The sequence below is a fragment of the Haemaphysalis longicornis genome, unplaced genomic scaffold (assembly GCF_048455015.1).
Source record: "Haemaphysalis longicornis isolate Haplotype H1 unplaced genomic scaffold, Haemaphysalis longicornis Haplotype H1 scaffold_9, whole genome shotgun sequence".
In the NCBI taxonomy this organism is placed as follows: Eukaryota; Metazoa; Arthropoda; class Arachnida; order Ixodida; family Ixodidae; genus Haemaphysalis; species Haemaphysalis longicornis.
Genome location: NW_027526460.1, coordinates 78,496,853 through 78,512,662, shown reverse-complemented (window position 1 = coordinate 78,512,662; position 15,810 = coordinate 78,496,853). Strand labels below are relative to the sequence as shown.

At 50.0% G+C, this 15,810-nt stretch overlaps 1 pseudogene; it reads left to right on the top strand.

The window, feature by feature from the left end:
- Nucleotides 1-6,142: 6,142 nt before the first annotated feature.
- LOC144153277 (uncharacterized) lies at nucleotides 6,143-6,914 on the top strand (annotated as a pseudogene).
- Nucleotides 6,915-15,810: the final 8,896 nt, after the last annotated feature.

The following is a 15,810-nucleotide window of genomic DNA, read 5'->3' as shown; positions in this document are numbered from 1 at the left end:
ATCAACCCTTTCTGACTTTTTACCACCATGGCAGCTTCGCCCCGTGTCGTGCGACTTGTCGTTTGTAGCGATTGATAAAAAAAACGATTACCCACTTCTGCAATTCTTCAGGACTTCTCTTTCCTTTAAGATAGATACAAGTGTGCAGAAGTTCTAGCGACGCGTCAAAAACAGCCCGTATCGTGTCATGTGCTGCGCACGGAGTTGATTTTAGGGTATCTAACACCTTAAACTCGAAAAGCAGCATTTTTACGGCTGAAGCCTATGGCATATTTCTGGTTTTAAAGCACATAGTTCATCACAAAATTCCCAAGTCCATAATCTCCACAGATTCCTTGAGTGTAGTACGTGCATTGTCATCTAAGCAGTTTTGTAAAAACCATGTTATTCATTTAATTTACAAAACCATTATGTCAGCATATGCATTAAGTCTTGAAGTGACCGTATGCTGGGTGCCAGGTCACTCGGGGATCGCCGGAAACGAGACAGCAGATCAAATGGCCCCTGCTGCTGCACTTGCAAACACAGTGGCCTTAACAACAATATCGTACACTGACCTTAAGTCACACATCAGACAACACCTTCGCAATACATGGCAAGCACACTGGAATGAACAGGCAGACAACAAACTACATGTTATAAAGACAATCTTGGGAGCATACACCACTGACACACACAACAGGCACAATGAAGTTACCCTGGCTCGATTACGGATAGGCCACACGCATGCAACACACTCCTACCTGCTCACGGGATCTCCAAGACCCCTGTGTAGCAGGTGTGGAGACGGCCTATCCGTGATCCATGTGCTGCTTCAATGCAAAGCACTCCACACAACACGACAGAAACACTTCGCCGACCTCTACTGACAACACATTCCACTACACCCAGCCTTGTGTTTAACGAATGATTCCTGTACAACGCACCTTTAAGTTTCTTAGTGACATCAAGTTTTTACACCTCATTTCCTATCACACGTAGTTGTTTTTAAACCTGATTTCATGCCACGCACCATCACAACCTGGCCTTTTACACCAGCCATCCTCATTGTCTTTTACTAAATTCACTTTTGTTTTTGTTGAACGATTTTAGCGTTTACGGTTACATCCTTCATACCTAACCACTGTTTTGGCGCTCTTTGCCCTCGTTGGCCTTGCGCCATTAAACACCAACCATAATCATCATCCGGTCACCTCTCGCATGATCAAGTGGACCGGGCAACCACGTGCGGAACGGAGGTCGGCGAAGACGCTGGTCGCGTGGGTTGCGTGAGAGACGCCGGGCAGCGAGCAACGTTCTGTGCGCCGTGTGACATCACTGCTCCTCGCGCATGCGTAGTACGGCTCTCCAGGAACCACGCGAAACTGCTCAACCTCGGCCAGTGTAGCTCACGCTACAAAATTATGCATCCATTTTGTTGGTTGAATGCCTCAAGGCCAGATTTTGTGCAGACACTCGCCATAGAGTGCTTTGTAAACGCAGCAGGCTCAAGCAACACTTAGGTCGCAGTTGCTTGCTTGCGCAGGTGTAAAGTCACCCAGATTGATTCAAGGTGTCACGTTTGACTACTTAGATTGTGTAAAGTCACGGAGGCACTCGCCCCTCTGAATGTGTCAGCAAGGACTAGTATTCTTTGAACGTGTTCCTTCATGCACGACGTCTAGGGAAAAATAAATGCTCAGTCATAAAAGCTATAACGGGAACGACGAGCCGTCACTTGTGGAAAGACCAGGCGTTTGACTCTCAATCAGTGATACACTACAGTCCGCGAGGAAAATGTACTCCAGAACAGCCAAACAAATCCGCAAAACACATCAGCGATTACGGCCGTCCACTCCAGCTGAGCCCGTCGCTCTTCAATGGAACTTCAGTGCATGCCGGATTGAGGATGTCCCTACGAACAGGTTATTGACGGCCTACACTTGGGAGACAGTTCGCCGCCTGAGGTGGCCCTCATTACGAGTGATTCACCCACAAACAACGCGAGATCGCGGGCTCCGCTGTCCGGAGCATCCGATATCTTTGCGCATGCGCCACGAGTGCACTTGCACTCCTATTCTCAAAGGGGGCAAATTTACGTGTGTATGTGGGAATAGCGCTACCCTTTAGAAATGAGCCGAGACTGACGGTGGGCTGTGAGCCCGTCCTTAATAAAATGCAGAACCGGGCCTATGCTACAGCCGGATCGAAGACAGGCAATGTAGAACGACGGACATACTTAAGGGTGTAAATTCCTGTACATAATAGCACCTGTACGCGCTATCAAAAAATAAAAGGTAAGGAAAACTGCCTTTAAGGGTGTTTTATCGTTTGTAACAGCCTTACAACCTCTTAGAATCACAGGAAAGCCCGTGTAAAGATCGTTTCATCGTTAATTTTATCATTTAAAATGTTTTTTTCTGTTTTTCAACATAACGTAGGGAATTTAGTTGAAGACAAAGGGTATAAATTATTTTACAGTGTGTCGACAAGGGAGATTGACCATACGTTCTTGATCGCAGCGCCATCTACGATACCGGAGCACTTCATGATTTGCACAGTCAACGGCGAAGGACCGCCGCTTGAGGAGCTCACTTCTCCAGGGATACTGTGCGACATCATTTTCTTCGATTCTATACTCAAAAAGGTTGGCGAGGAGGTGGAAGCAACCTTCAATAACAGCTTACAATGGTTCTTAAGTAGGCCAGCTCACTACAAGAGCCAGTTGGGTTTCTCCTACTCTGTGGAGTGAGTATCATGATGTTGAATGACATTGCTGTGATTTGTTAGTGTCTTCAAGGAGGTGCTGCGGGAGAACGTGCACATTGAACGCAAGAAAATGTCATTCGTGATGTGTGGCGCGTAGCCAAGCACACTGCAGGTAGAAAATCAAGGTGGCTTCATTACAAGGAGGTCGTATTGCAGTGCTGTGCAGTTGTGAGTGTCCTCCTTCGCCCAGGAAGTTGGGAAAGCTTCTCGACTGATTCAGGGGTGGCTTCCCATGTAAATTAAAAATTAGGAATGAAACACCACACAGCTTTATTGCGTGACTGATACAGTGACCGTACCGGCAAAATATATCGCTGTTGATTCGTCAGCAGAGCGAGAGAACAGAGCATGTGAGAGTGCGGGGCTTAGGTGGCGCTGCCTTCGTACCGTTCCCGGCGTTGCCGAGGAAACGTCAAGTCGGAGCGCGGCTCGCCAAGCGCCCCTGCTGACGCGCCCGTGGCACACTATCTCGACGAGTCACGTAACCCCCGCCACCACTTGTAGGGGTTGGGAAATGGAGTGTACACTGTAAGATAATTTACACCCTTAAGGGTGCAAATCACTGTCTACAACTAACACCCTGACACCATAGCAAAAAAATAAAACAAAACACCCAAAATTGTTTTGTGGTTTACAGTACCCTTGCACTCTAATACAAATGCAAGGGTGTTTCGTTGTTGATTGCTGCCTTCAAATGGCGGTTTTCTTTGTCTTTGATAGGGTTTAAGGGTACTAGTTATACGTAGACAAAAAGGGTATCAATCATTTTACACTGCACCGCCTTTGCGGCTAGAGGGAAAGGAATGGCAATGACGGTGGTGAGAGGCCCATACTCATGCACAAGAAAAGGCACGACGGGCAGCGTCTGGGATGGCTAAAGCAGCAAACGTGACCACGCAGATTGTTACAGTGCAATACATGTTTGGCCTCGGGTGCGAGGGACGTGAGGGAAACGCCGCGTTTCGGGCCTGTGAAGCAAGAGCAAGGCGTGCGCACCGGGCCGAGCATTGTACATAATACAATTGATCTTGCGGTGCTCTATCACATTGTCTGGGGCTGTTTGCTGTTTTATAGTCGGTACGCTCATTCCCCTAGCCACGTGCTCAGGGTCTCACTGCTTTCAATTACTCGTTTAAAGGCCTTCGCAAACGCCACTGACATCGCGCTCTTTATGGATCACTGAGAGGAGAAGGATTGCTTGGGCAGGCGAGCCTGGGGCCATACTATCTAGAAAGTCCCTAAAAATTGAGTTGCGTAAGTCAGGATTTGGGGATCAGCCCTTTGTATTGCGTTTTTTTGGGACTTCGCAAAACTCGAACCTCTCTCCTGCACTATCCAGGCAAAAGCGACGCCAGCGTACACAGTTTCGAGCATAATGTTTATGACAGGACGTTTGTGGTTGACATAGTTGTTTCGGTGTAGGAAAAGTGTTCGAAGACCTATTATACAACGATTTGTCGCTGCCGTAGCTATCCTGGCGGCGGGCGTGATGTTACGTTTGCGCATGTTTTGAACAGTTCCTAACCTGGCGGCGTTAGCAATAGTTGCATGAGTACCCGTTTGTGACAAGACAATTTTTGGTGGGATGAAATGCGCGAAAACGACCGGACGCTTTCAAAGAAGACACCATCCCATGAGACGTGCAGGCGCTGCGTGTCTTTCTTCCCGTCTTTTTTTGTCTGGATGTGAATTCACGAACATAGAAATCAGCTTCCTCAAGCAGCATAAACGTTGGCGAGTCAGTTTACGTGTTGAGGCTAATATACCCCTCGTCAAGTACAAACCGGAAGCAAGGAAACACTGAAGAAACACGGCAGAGCATTCCAAGCCTTTTTCCGCGTAATAACTATTGGCCGTACCAAGAGGTAACAATAAATTTCATACTTTATTCGGACGATTAAACTCGCTGGAACTTACATCCAGCAGTCGGGGAATTAATCACATTATATTTGCAGCCTCTGCTGCGAAAGCTTTCGGTAGTCTGCAAACCTATTTTGGCAAGGATGCACGGAGGTCTTATTTTGCAATGCATTAACGAGGGCGTGTTTTTTGCTGTAGCACTAAAACATGTTGAAACAGCGCGGTACTTTTCAGCCCTCTTCTTTGTCTCGTCTCTAGCGCGTTGCTGTAATATGTTTCACTGCTCATGTTTAACACGCAATATTGTGTTCAATAAGTTTATATATATATATATATATATATATATATATATATATATATATATATATATATATATATATATATATATATATATATATATATATATATATATATATATAGCGAATCAGAATAGGTAATGAGGGGCTCGTTGAAAATAACACAGAAATAAGAGTTGGCAGCCAAGAAAAACCTCGGAAAGCAAAGGGGAGGATATGGTAGGTCATTGAAACAGATAACGAATTTGGAAAGAAAGTGGACAGAAAATGCCCGCCAGGTGGGATCCGAACCCACGACCTCCAGAATACCGGTCTGGTATTTTCCCCTCCACTTTCTCGGGTATTTATGTTAAGGTATTTTTTGTTTTCCTGTGCTTGGGGGTGGTAGCCAGCGCCACTCCGACTTTTCGGGGTGAAGGTGACCTTCTTCTTAACCCCCGGGCCGTGACTCGAGTGCCTACGACATGTCGAGAGTGGTCGACCAGCGTTGAACCCTCTTAAGCTCCTTTGGCACCAAGACTGCCAGAACAGAGGCCCTCGCTATGCATGTAGCGAATCAGAATAGGTAATGAGGGGCTCGTTGAAAATAACACAGAAATAAGAGTTGGCAGCCAAGAAAAACCTCGGAAAGCAAAGGGGAGGATATGGTAGGTCATTGAAACAGATAACGAATTTGGAAAGAAAGTGGACAGAAAATGCCTGCCAGGCAATGATCGCACCAGACCGGAATTCTGGAGGTCGTGGGTTCGGATCCCACCTGGCGGGCATTTTTTCTCTACTTTCTTGATTTCCAAATTCTTTATCTTGACCTACTACATCCTCCCCTTTGCTTTCCAAGGTCTTCTTGAGTGCCGATTCTTATTTCTGTCTTATATATATATATATTGTAACGAGAGTAATGAACAAATGCAATAGACGCAACATGTGGGTATGTTCCAGACATCCAGACATGTGGGTATGTTCCTCACCCGCATAGCCCATATAGGATTATGCCAAATCCCCACAAGGGGATATGCTCCGAAGAGGTGTCAGGGAAGACGATGAACCCCAGGACATGCATGCGCCAGAAACGAGCTTGGTGATCGCAACGCTCAGACCTGCGTTATCCATCGGCTTCTCTCTTGCAATAAAACAACCTCAACCGGCTACCGGCGTGTCGGCTGTCTTCTTGACAAGTGGTGGAGGACAGGAGTTTCGATCCTGCCCTGGAGCTTCGTTCCCGGACGCCAACACCCCCAATGTCCAGAGAAACCAGTCAGCCTGTGATGTGCCGCGGCTCCATGCGCGAGCGGGACCCGGCCAAGTTCAGCGGTACAGACGACAGCGACGCGGAGGACTGGCTTGCTTCCTTCGAACGCGTGAGTGCGTATAATAAGTGGGACGACAATGCCAAGCTTAACAACGTCGCCTTCTCTCTAACGAAAGTCGCGGAAACATGGTACAACAATAATGAATCCGATCTCCGGCCTTGGTCTCATTTCTGTAGTGAATTTATTAGAATTTTCGGCCGCCCTGCTGTACGAAAACTTCGTGCCGAACAGTGATTACGTGCACACGGACAGAAGGCTGGCGAGACGTTCACCAGTTATATCGAAGACGTCATTGACCTATGCAAACGCGTCGACCCCTCCATGACGGAAGCTGACAAGGTCCGGAACATCTTAAAAGGCGTTGACGATGACGCCTTCCAGATGCTCTTGGCTAGAGACCCCAAAACTGTTGCGGATGTCGTCCGCTTGTGTCAGAGTTTTGACGACCTACGCAAGCAGCGAGCTCTGACTCGACAAGCCTGTGCTTGCGGGGAGTCCGTGGCGAGCGTGGCGGCTACGTATGACAAAGGTTCCGCTCTGTTTTCCCGCATCAGATTTTATCCGAGAAGAGGTGGCTCGCCAAGTTTCCCTGCTCCCCTGCACTGCAGAGCCGCCTTCTCCACTGGCGCCTACACTCCGGAATATGATACGGGACCAGGTAGCTAAAGCATTGCCACCTGAAAGCATTGCCACCAGCTGAACACACCGCACCAGTAGCTGCCCCTATGCCCCTCTCCCCTCTCACCTACGCCCCTCTCACCTACGCTGGAGCGACAGCCAGGCCGCCACCACCGCCTGCTCCATTCTTCCAGTCCCCAGCGCCGCAACCAGCTGTGTCGTTCCAGCCTGCGGTGCGCATTGCGCCGACTCACGTACCATCCCGACCACTTCCAAGCCCTATCACCAGTCCTTACGATGCCAACGCGTGGCGCACACCGGACAATCGACCCATCTGTTTCGCGTGTCGGACACCCGGACATGTCGCCCGCTACTGTCGTCGTCGTGTGGTGCCGGCCGCCAACATTTTTCAAGCACCTTTTTACGCTAGCCCCCACATCCCGTCTTATGTTCCGCCGCAAACTCCACAGAGTTTGCCCACCGAGTCTTCTGAACAGCCGCCGTTCACCAGCCGCCGATCGTCCTCCCCACGTCGCCGCTCAGTTTCCCCCATGCGTCGCCGCCCGACCAGTGACGGGGAGGAAAACTAACAGCCGCAGTTCCTGAGGCAAGAGCTGCGCCACCGTCGAACTGTACAAGCCCTCAACTTTCACCAAAAAATGTTATTGACGTAATTGTAGATGGTGCCCCTACCGTTGCTCTAATCGATACAGGAGCCGCTGTTTCTGTTATCCATGCCCGTCTCTGCCGCTCTGTACGAAAAGTGAGGACGCCCCTTTCTGGACTTTCATTACGAGCCGCCAATTCGCAACCCATTAAGCCGCTTGCTGCCTGCACTGCCCGGGTCATCATCAAGAACATCTCGTACATCATTGAGTTCATCGTCCTGCCATCCTGCTCCCGTGACGTCATCCTGGGTTGGGATTTTCTTTCCCGCCACGACGCTATTATTGACTGTGCTCGGGCTGAAGTTGAATTTTCCACTGATGTCTCAGAGGATTCCGATGATGCCCATACTACCAAGCTACTAATTGCTTAAGACACTGACGTTCCGCCAGGCTCCTCTGTCGTCGTTCCATTGTGTTGCACCACTGTCCCAGACGCAACTGTTCTCTTTACGCCCTCAGCCATTTTCCTACGTCGGAAATGTCTTCCTTTGCCCTGTGCCATTTTAACAACTCGTGATGGCGCAAGCACTATGTTAGTCACAAATCCGTCGGCGACTCCATGTTCCCTTTTTAGCAGAAAACCCTTGGGTTTATCGAGATTGTTCATGCCCGGCAAGTCGTCGACGTACCTGACCATTTGCACCATCTTCAGATTGACGGACTGAGCGTTAGTTCCGGCGTACCAGGACAATTGCCATCTGCTGCTTTCCACCAGTGCGTGGACGCAGACCTGGACGCAACCCAACGAGCACGACTTGCTGCATTGCTTCGGAAGTTCTGTTCGTCGTTTGATCACGCGCAAAGCTCCCTGGGTCGCATGTCCGTTGTCACGCACTCCATTGATACTGGTTTGCACGCCCCGCTTCGACAGCGCCCATATCGTGTGCCACCGACTGAGTGCCAAACCATTGAAGACAACGTGACGGATATGCTTAAGCGAAGTGTCATTCGCCCTTCCAAGAGCCCATGGGCTTCGCCTGTGGTACTTGTTCGGAAGAAAGACGGCTCCATTAGGTTCTGCGTAGATGTTGGACGCTTGAACAACCCGCTCCCTCGCATCGATGATGCGCTTGATTGTTTGCACGGAGCCGAATTTTTCTCATCCCTCGACTTACGATCCGGGTACTGGCAGGTCCCAATGGCGGAGGCTGATCGCGCAATGACGGCATTCGTCACCTCTGATGGCCTCTACGAATTTAACGTTATGCCATTCGGGCAATGCAATGCCCCAGCCACGTTCGAAAGAATGATGGACAGTCTTTTGCGCGGTCTCAAATGAAAGGCGTGCCTTTCTTACTTGGACGATGTAGTCGTTTTCGCTCCAGATTTTGAGACGCACCTGGTTTGCCTAGAGCAAGTTTTGACCTGCATCGCCGCGGCTGGACTGCAGCTCAATCTGAAGAAGTGTTACTTTGCGCGCGCAAACTGACCATCCTGGGTCATATTGTTTGCAAGGAGGGCGTTCGTCCGGACGGAGACCAAGCTTCGTGCCGTCGCGGAGTTCCCGAAACCGACCACCCTAAAGGCACTTAGGAGCTTTATCGGGTTGTGTTCGTATTTTCGGCGGTTTATTCGCAACTTTGCGTCCATCATTTCACCATTAACAAAGCGTCTCAGCAGCGACAACGGCATTTCGGCTTGGTCAGCGTCCTGTGACGAGGTGTTTGCGACACTCCGTCGTCTGCTCACATCGCCGCCTATACTTCGACATTTTGACCCGTCTGCTCCAACAGAAGTCTACACAGATGCTAGTGGTATTGGCCTTGGTGCCGTGCTCGCGCAGCGAAAATCTGGCTTTGCGGAGCACGTCGTTGCATACGCGAGCCGGACGCTGACAAAGGCTGAGTCCAACTACTCAGTTGCTGAAAAAGAGTGCTTGGCCATAATATGGGCATTCGAAATGTTTCGTCCATACTTGTATGGCCGCCGATTTGATGTCGTCACCGACCATCACGCACTGTGCTGGCTAGCCTCCATCAGAGATCCTTGTGGTCGCCTTGGTCGATGGGCTCTTCAGCTCCAAGAGTACGATATCAACGTCGTCTACTGTTCAGGCCGGAAGCACTCAGACGCGGATGCCCTCTCGCGCTCTCCGCTGCCGGCTGACGTGTCTCACTCCGCCACTACCGACTGCAGCATGTCGTTTCTCAGTGCTACTGACATGTGCGCTGAGCAGCGGAAGGACCCATGGATAGCTTCCATGATCAGCTTCCTCTCCGGTGCGTCAACTGCCCGTGTATCAAGGGTCCTGCGACGGCAAGCTTCTCACTTTCAACTGCACGACGAGCTGCTTTACCCCCGAAATTATTTCTCGGACTTTCGCAAGTGGCTTCTGGTTCTTCCACGCCATTTGCGCGCAGATATATGCGCTTCATTTCATGACGACCCGAGCTGCGCCCATGCTGGCGTCATCAAGACATACGAGCGACTCCGCCTCCGTTATTATTGGCGTGGAATGTACAACTTCGTACAGAAGTACGTTCGCTCGTACCCGGAATGCCAACGCCGCAAGTCGCCACCTGCTCGCTCGACCGCGCCACTGCAACCACTACCCTGCCCGGAAAAACCCTTTGACCGCGTTGGGATCGATCTAATCGGGCCACTGCCTCCTACAGCTTCCGGTAACAGATGGATAATTGTTGCCGTTGACCACCTGACAAGGTATGCTGAAACTGCTGCACTGCCCGCATCGACGGCTCGTGACGTCGCCACTTTTCTACTACATCATTTTATACTTCGGCACGGGGCGCCTCAGGAGCTGCTGAGCGATCGAGGACGGGTCTTGTTATCGGAAATTGTGAAAGCGCTACTCATCCAATGTCACATGGTTCATCGGACAAGCTCATCATACCACCCACAGACGAATGGGCTCACGGAACGATTCAACCGCACCCTGGGCGATATGCTTTCAATGTATTTGTCATCTGACCACTCCAATTGGGACCTCGTGCTCCCATTTATAACGTCCACCTACAACACGGCCACACAGGCGACGACGGGATTTTCCCCGTTTTTCTTGCTTTACGGACGAGAGCCGACATGCGCCCCGGATACCATACTCCCTTATAACCGCGATGCCACAGAATACACACCGGTTTCACAAATGGCGCAGCACGCCGAAGAATGTCGACAACTAGCCCGTTCTTTTACAACTGCTGACCAACACCGCCAGAAGCATCGTCGTGACGACTCTACCGGTCCTAAGACGTTTGATCCTGGTGCGCATGTGTGGCTTTGGGTGCCCTGCCCAACACCCGGTCTCTCCCAAAAATTTGTGGCCAAATATCACGGTCCTTACAAGGTCATTGCCCGCACTTCGCCAGTGAACTACCTTGTTGAGCCCGTTACTCCGTCCTCGGATGTTCGCCGCCGTGGCCGTGAAACAGTCCACGTTGATAGGCTCAAGCCTTACTACGACCCGCTCTTGTCGACATCACCCTAAGTCGCCAGGTTGGCTCCTTTTTCACCGGGGGCGATTGTAACGAGGGTAATGAACAAATGCAATAGACGCAACATGCCATCCAGACATGTGGGTATGTGTGGGGATTTGGCATAATTCCACATAGGATTTTGCCAAATCCCCAGACGGGGATATGTTTCAAAGAGGTGTCAGGGAAGACGATGAACCCCAGGACGTGCATGCGCCAGAAACGAGCTTGGTGATCGCAACGCCCAGACCTGCGTTAAATATCGGCTTCTCTGTTGCAATTAAACAACCTCAACCGGCTACCGGCGTGTCGGCTGTCTTCTTGACAATATATATATATATATATATATATATATATATATATATATATATATATATATATATATATATATATATATATATATATATATATATATATATATATATATATATATAAATATATATATATATATATATATAGTCGAACCCGGTTATATCGAACTCGCAAAAAACGCCCGCGAGTTCGATATATGGCATAATTCGATACATGCATGCTGAAGAATTGGACAGCATAAAAGCACCTACCGTTTATGAAAGCACTTTATTAATGAAACAAACTCACTTCCGCACGAAGTAGTCCTGAATTTCCAGCTTCACGGCGAAAGGCAGGTTCTGCCGCTTCGCGCTAGCCATCACGGCTACACAGTACTAGTCCAACAGACGCCGACAATTCGAACACTCCGAACGCAAAAACAGCAAAAAGAACAACGCGCGCCTCTCCAGCGACGCGAGAACTGGAGTGGCAACAGCCTGTGATTGGCTGTCTGAGCAAACGGGGCGGGAGGGCCAGGATCATTTTTATGTTGGGCGTCGACGGCGGCTTCCCGACCCGGAAACAGCCCGAAAGAGAGAGAGGGAGAAAGAGCGAGGTGAACGAGCTGCACAGAAACCGCCGGGCTAAACCACTTTTCGAGGGTGTGTTGGCGGGTTTCTCCTCTGCCCCGAGGGAAAGCCAACTTGGGGGGGCACTTTTGCGCCGCTGGCGTTCGATATATCGGTAGTTGCTGCTATTTCTGTTCGATGTAAGCGGCGTAATTTTTGCTATACATTCTCATAGAATACATTCCGTGCGCAGAAATAGTTCGATATAGAGGATAATTCGATGTAAACGGGTTCGATATAGTCGGGTTTGACTGTATATATATATATATATATATATAGCGAATCAGAATAGTAAATGAGGTCGTGGGTTCGGATCCCACCTGGCGGGCATTTTTTCTTCACTTTCTTTCTTTCTTTCCAAATTCTTAATCTGTTTCAATGATCTACCACATCCTCCCCTTTGCTTTCCGAGGTTTTCTCGACTGCCAACCCTTATTTCTGTATATATATATATATATATATATATATATATTATCACCAGCTTATCTACGCCCACTGCAGGGCAAAGACCTCTCCCATTCTTCTCCAACTACCCCAGTCCTGTGCCAACTGTCACCAATTTATCCCTGCGAACTTCTTGATCTCACCTGCCCACCTAACTTTCTTCCGCCCCCTGCAACACTTGCCTTCTCTAGGGATCCACTCTGTTCCCCTAATGACCAGCGGTTATCTTGCATTCGCATTTTTTACATGCCCTGCCCACGTCCATTTCTTCTTTTTAATTTCTACTAGTATGTCCTTAACACGCATTTGTTCTCTTACCCACTCCGCTCTCTTCTTGTCCCTTAATGTTACACCTATCATTTTCCGCTCCATTGCCCACTGAGTCGTTTTCAATTTCAGTTGAACCCTCTTAGTGAGCCTTCAAGTTTCTGCCACGTAGGTCAGTAGCGGTAAGATGCAGCTGTCATACACTTTCTTCTTCGGGGACAATGGTAGGCTGCTATTCATCATCTGAGAATGTCTGCGGTATTCACTCTACCCCATTCTAAACCTTCTATCTCTGTCTCATGGTTTGTATCCGGGGTCACAACTTGGCCTAAGTAGATATATTCTTTTACCACTTCCACTACCTCGCCGCCTATCCCAAACTGCTCCCCGCACGGGCCACCTTGAGTAATCATGGTGACGGTGAGCAGCGACACCGCGGACTTCGAGCTCCCATACATAAGCCGTGTCCAACCGTGGCGAGGTGTTTGAAGCCGTAAAAGGTGGCCGTCGGAGCCTTGGTCAAGCTCCGGCCGATGGGCTCCCTGCCTGTCTACCAGGCAGGGATTTCCGGGACCTCTTTGACTACCAGGGTAATGTGAAAGAAGAAACTACCCCCGTCTCCCTGCTTTTATACTATGGTATATGGCATTTTCAAACCCCCCCCCCCCCCTTAAACGTGATCGCTCCCTGAAAAGGGGCCGCACCGAAGTTTCATTCCCACCTCGTCCAACAACTGTCTTTTCAACAACTGTGAATAACTATGCTCGTTTCCTTGTGATAGAGTCAGCTGACTCAGCAAGACCTGTCGCTTCCCTGTCTGTATTCCTGGTTTCGAAATTCCTGCAAAACACAGTAGGTGGAAAGTATCAAGCTAAAAAGCTTAGGACGGGAGAAATCCTTATAGAACTCCATGCCGAACAACAAGCCCGCACTCTTCTTGAACAAACCCGCATCCATGATCTGGACATCAGGGTCACACCCCACCGAAGCCACAACAGCTCCCAGGGTGTGATTTCTGAGGCAGATCTTTTTACGGAAACAGATGCCGACCTGCTTGAAGGTTTAAAGGATCAGGGCGTCACACCTGTGCGCCGCATCACGATGCGCAGGGAGGATAACATAATCCCCACGAAACATATTACCCTGACCTTTAACCGGTCCTGACTTCCTGAACATATCAACGCAGGCTTCATTCGATGGTCCATTCGTCCTTACATTCCGAACCCGCGCCGTTGCTTCAAGTGCCAGCGATTCGCGCACAGTACAACCTCTTGCCGCGGCAAAACAACATGTGCGAAATGCGCCGCGCAGGACCACTCCACCGACAACTGTAATTCTGACATCCTTACTTGTGCAAACTGCAGGGGCCCACATGCGGCCTACTCCAGGAAATGCGAAAAGTTCCAAATAGAAAAGAAAATAATCAATCTCAAGGTAACAGAAAGCATCCTCTTCCCAGAGGTGCGGAAGAGGTTTGCGTCTTTCCCTCTGGGGAGGTTCGCCGACGCAGCTCGCCGGGGGGCGGCGCGGCGTCTCGTTTCGGCGGCGACCCAGTACCGCAAGTCGGACTTGGTCCCGCCGCCACCCCGCCCCCCTGGGTTGCCTCTGGCGGCCCAACCCGCCTCCCCACCGCTCGCGGAGCCAGCAGCGGCTGTGGTGGCAACCACGTCTGGTGGGAGTGATGCTGCATCCCCCACGTCCGCTCCAGCATCCCAAACCACAGGCGAGGGCGCAGAGAAAACGGAGACGGGGAAACCAGCGGCAGCTCCCACCCCCACCGCACCGCCTGCGCCATCCGAGGCGTTCCCGAAACCCTCGGTGGTTGCGGACAAGGAAAAGCGCGCCCCAAAGGGTTCGCGGTCCAAGGAGCCTGATCCCTCAGACGCTCCGAGGACATCCGAGGATGAAATGGACGTCCGTCCGTTCTTGTCTGCGGTGCACCGCAAGAAACGCGTCCCGACGCCAAAGCCTCCCGACAAGCCAAAAAAGACGAGAGTCACAGCCTTGAAAGACGACACATAAAAACACAGTCGAGTAGCTCCGAACACTTCATAATGAGAAGAGAAAACATAGTACAATGGAACTGTAGAGGCCTCTTTAAAAATCTTGATGATGTAAACTAAATACTGCATGCTTATCAGCCAAGTGTAATGTGTGTTCAGGAAACACATTTGAATTCTAAACACACAAATTTGTTGAATAGTTACCTCGTATACAGAAAGGACAGGGATGGCTGCACACACTCTTCTGGGGGTGTGGCCATAATCGCCCGGAAGTCCTTAGCATGCCACCCTCTCACTTTGAACACTGTCCTTGAGGCTGTAGCAATTATAACAATAATATTAATAGGTTGATAATGGTATGCGCCATATACATTCCACCTGACCTTGAACTTTCGAGTTCTGACTTCGAGGCGTTGGTCGACCAGCTGCCCGAACCATACATCTTAAGAGGCGAGCTTAATGCACACAATTGTCTTCGGGGCTCTACTCGTACGGATGCCCGAGGTCGCCTGATAGAGAAATTCTTTACGTCTTCAGGAGCATGCCTTTTCAACAATAAACAGCCTACATACCATAGCATAGGACACAACACATACTCATACCTTGACTTGGCTGTTGGCTCCGCAGTTCTCTTTCCCCTTCTCGAGTGGGGTGTGGGCACTGACCCATATGCCAGTGACCACTTCCCCACCTCACTAACATATATAGGTAATTGCCCACACAGGCCATCTTCCCATAGTAGGTTCAGTGAAGCACGAGCTAACTGTAACACATTTATAGAGACATCGAAACTACACCACACAACCATAAAACACCTACACGTAGATGAAGCCGTTCAACTCCTCACGGCGCACATCCTCGACGCCGCCGAAAAGTTCATTCCCCACGCCTCTGGTTCCCCGCGCATCCAGCGGAGGCCGTGGTGGAATGAGGACTGTAGGCGGGCGCGGGAGGCCCAGAATAAGGCGTGGGGTATCCTTCGTCGGTACCCCACGCCGGGAAACCTCCTCCTGTTCAAACGGGCAAAGGCGATGGGAAAACCTGTGCACCGTGAGGCAAAACGAGATAGTTGGCGTAATTTAATAACATCAATTAACTCCTACACGGACGCACAAAAACTATGGACACGAATACGCAAACTCCAAGGACAAGAAACACACAGCCTGCCATAGGTCAGCACCACTGGGTATACACTAGAAGATCAGGCTAACACACTCGCACAACACTTTCAACACGTGTCCAGCTCTG